Source organism: Canis lupus, chromosome 2, assembly GCF_011100685.1.
Source record: "Canis lupus familiaris isolate Mischka breed German Shepherd chromosome 2, alternate assembly UU_Cfam_GSD_1.0, whole genome shotgun sequence".
NCBI lineage: Eukaryota > Metazoa > Chordata > Mammalia > Carnivora > Canidae > Canis > Canis lupus.
The window spans coordinates 69,682,099-69,685,232 of record NC_049223.1 but is presented as its reverse complement, the minus strand read 5'-3'; the positions used below and the strand labels follow the sequence as shown (position 1 = coordinate 69,685,232).

At 57.1% G+C, this 3,134-nt stretch overlaps 1 long non-coding RNA gene across 1 annotated transcript; it reads right to left on the bottom strand.

Annotated features, from left to right (window-relative positions):
• Positions 1 to 278: 278 nt before the first annotated feature.
• On the bottom strand, positions 279 to 983 carry LOC102156490. Its single transcript, XR_005355073.1, has 3 exons — positions 775 to 983; positions 521 to 643; positions 279 to 341 (listed from the first exon to the last, which is right to left on the bottom strand). It is a non-coding gene; the product is annotated as an uncharacterized LOC102156490 (long non-coding RNA).
• Positions 984 to 3,134: the final 2,151 nt, after the last annotated feature.

Sequence of the window (3,134 nt, the reverse complement as noted above, 5' to 3'; positions counted from 1 at the left end):
GTGACTGAGAAGCCCGTGGGGACACACTGAACCCCCAGGACAGTGATGCCCCGTCAGCCGGGGCCCCGGGTGTCTGGGTGAGCAGAGCCCTCCCCGCTGACCCCATGGACCCGTAACAGGAGTGAGAAATGAGCTTGGCCGTTCTGGAGGGTTCTCTGCCATCGCATCGTACCCCAGCTCATCCTGACAGCGACAGGAAAACAACACACAAAGAATAAGGAACGACATCAATAATTCACGGGCCACTGTCTCAGGGAGGTGCGGCATCAGGTGACTTACCTGCTTCTCATATTTACCAGTCGGCACTTTCCAGAGCCTCCAGCGCGCATGCAAGACGGGTCCTGGGGAGGGGGGAGGATGAGCGTCAGGAAGGAGCACAGCGTCCTGCCCCGGGCTGCGGGCACCTCTCCCCATCTGGGCTCCTACGCCCCGAGCCTCTGTCCCCTCCCCGCCATGAGCCCTTTATTATAGGTCCTCCCGTCCTCTAATTGTCAGCCCTACATGATGCACGGCCGCTTACGGTCTGTTCCCGAACGTGTCATCGGGGCCAGTGGCCTGGTTCCCCAGCGGTCAGCGCAGCGGTGGCCGGAAGGGGCGTCTGTAGGGGCCACCCGGTGCCCGCGCTCCCTCGGGACCTAGAATGCTAAGAGCATCATACAAAGCAGATACTGCATTACGGATGAGGATGTGGAGCACAGAGAGGTAGAGAGGTTCCCCGAAAGCCACAGCCTCAAATGATTCGAGCTTAGGAAACTGCCTCCCACAAATCCTTACATAACCCCAGGTGGCCGGTCTTGCTGTGCCCATTTTACAGAAGGGAACACTGAGGAGGCTCCATCCCTTGCCCAAGTCACACATCGAGTGAGCGCTGGAGGCTGAATCTGTAGCCAGGCCCACGGGATGGGAAGTGCATTCTCTTCTCACTGTTCCTGTGATGAGAGCCCCAAGTTGGGGGCACCCTCCAGGTGCAGGAGAAGCTGCTCACCTCCATGCACATGGGGCCAGAGAAATCCCCAGTCCTGACACAATAATAGCAATAGCAGTAATAATAACATACTTCATCAATGATGTATTTCTGGGTGATTGCTAAGCCAGTGACTGTGCTATCGCATCCGTAGAAGTCTGGCCTCCTCCCCAGAAGGCAGCCGCTTTTATCATCTCAACTCTCATGTGAGGCCCCTGAGCTCAGAGAGGTTGAGTAATTTTCCCGAGACCCCACAGCAAGGAAGCAGCGGAGCCCAGACTGGAAACCAGGCGCGACCACAGCCTGTGCTCTAACCTGGGCCTGGGGCTCGGGACCATCTGCAGGCACTGAGCCTCCACCGTCGGGGTCGGACTCCCCGGACAGCAGCAGCCTCGGGAGAGGCCCCGGCGGAGACGCTGTCCTGCGAGCAGGGAGGGCAGAGAGCGGGAGGCAGGGAGGGCAGGGAGGGGAGCCCGGAACCCACACAGCCGACGAACCCCTGTGACACGGGGCAGCTGCTCCCAAGGGGCAGCGTCACTCTGTCGCCGTGGGGGCCTGGCAGGCCCGGCCCACGTGGACGGTGACCGCCCGGGCTCCAGGGGCCTGACTCACCGAGGGTCCCCAATCTGGAGGGACGTTGTCACCCAGGGTAATTGTCCTAATTGTCACTGTCACGGCTAAGAACACTTTGTGACAGCCGTAAATCAGAGCGTCGGCAGCGGGCCCGGAGAAAGGAGCAGCTGAAGAAGGTTTGGGCAGGATTGGGAAGGAAAGACGGGCGAGTGGAAGCCTGGGGGAGACTCGGGCTGGGGGCCACCTGTTCTGGAGGGGGGGGCGTTTCCCAGCCGCTGAAGGCTACGCTCACCCAGTATTAGAATCACAGACTACTGAAGGGAAATTAACTAAGTCATATTCATTGGACATGAAAAATGGGTAACATTAAGACAGAATTGTCAAAATCACAAAGTAAGGTTCACAAAACAGTAAAATAGTTGGGTGCTAGAACTGGACATCAGCAGACGCTTGGAACATCACAGAATCTTGGACGCAGACCATCAGCATCTGGGAGTGGCCAGAGCAGTGCGAGGGGCAGGGGAAGGGATGCCAAGGGCACAGACCTGGTTTGTTGGTTTGTTTGTTTTTTTTAAGATTGTCCTTATTTATTCATGAGAAACACAGATTGAGAGGCAGAGGGAGAAGCAGACTGCCTGCAGGGAGCCCGATGTGGGACTCGATCCCATGACCCCGGGATCACGACCTGAGCCAAAGGCAGATGCTCAACCTCTGAGCCACCCAGGTGCCCCCAGACCTAGGTTTAAGTCTTGGCTCTGCCACTTACCAGCCCTGGGTCCACTCGCTTGCCTCGCCCAAACAAAGCACAGGGACAACAGGTGTCCCTTGTAGAGCAGCTAAGTCCTAAACGACACGGTGTAAGAGCTGAGTGGTGCTTAACAGCTAAGGACTGTATATAATCGAGGCGGAGATAGAGACGGAGAGCGGCAGATGGACGTGTCTCTACTACATGCGATAGAGTCTACGACCAATGTGCCTGTGCATGTGTATCAGGCAGCGATGCAAGGAAACCTCTAGACCAGGCCCTCACCTCATGCTGCCTCAGCCTGAAAACCCTCGGTGGCTGGGCCCCCTGAAGACAGGGCCGCCTAGGGCAACGGCTGTGTCCCGGTGAGCTGGCCACCTGGCACTCTCCACACAGGCCACGAAGGCAAGACGATCAGAGCTGATCCATACGTCTTGACTGAACACCCTGAGGTCCTCTCAAAACACAGGCACGCCTTCCTTAGGTTACACCTGCAGGTGACAAAACCGTGTGTCCTTGGGATCGGCTCATCATCACCAGATCAGCCCACTGCCCATGTCACATTGTCGTCTGGCTCCTTGTGATTTGGTGTCATCCCGTAGAACATGGGACATGAGGAGCTGGCACTTCCCTTGATCTTGCTTTCTCTGTCTGTAATGAATTGCTTGACTCCCCAACCATATCTGACCCCCTTCCCTGGCAGGTGTGTCTGCTTTGTTGTCCATGGTGCCCTGAGCCCCCAATACAGAGCTGAGCACGTAGTAGGTGCTCAATAAATACTTGTCAAACGGACAAACGAAAGGAGGAATGACCCTTCAGAGGCAGAAACAGCAGCGGCTGTGGCCGTGGACT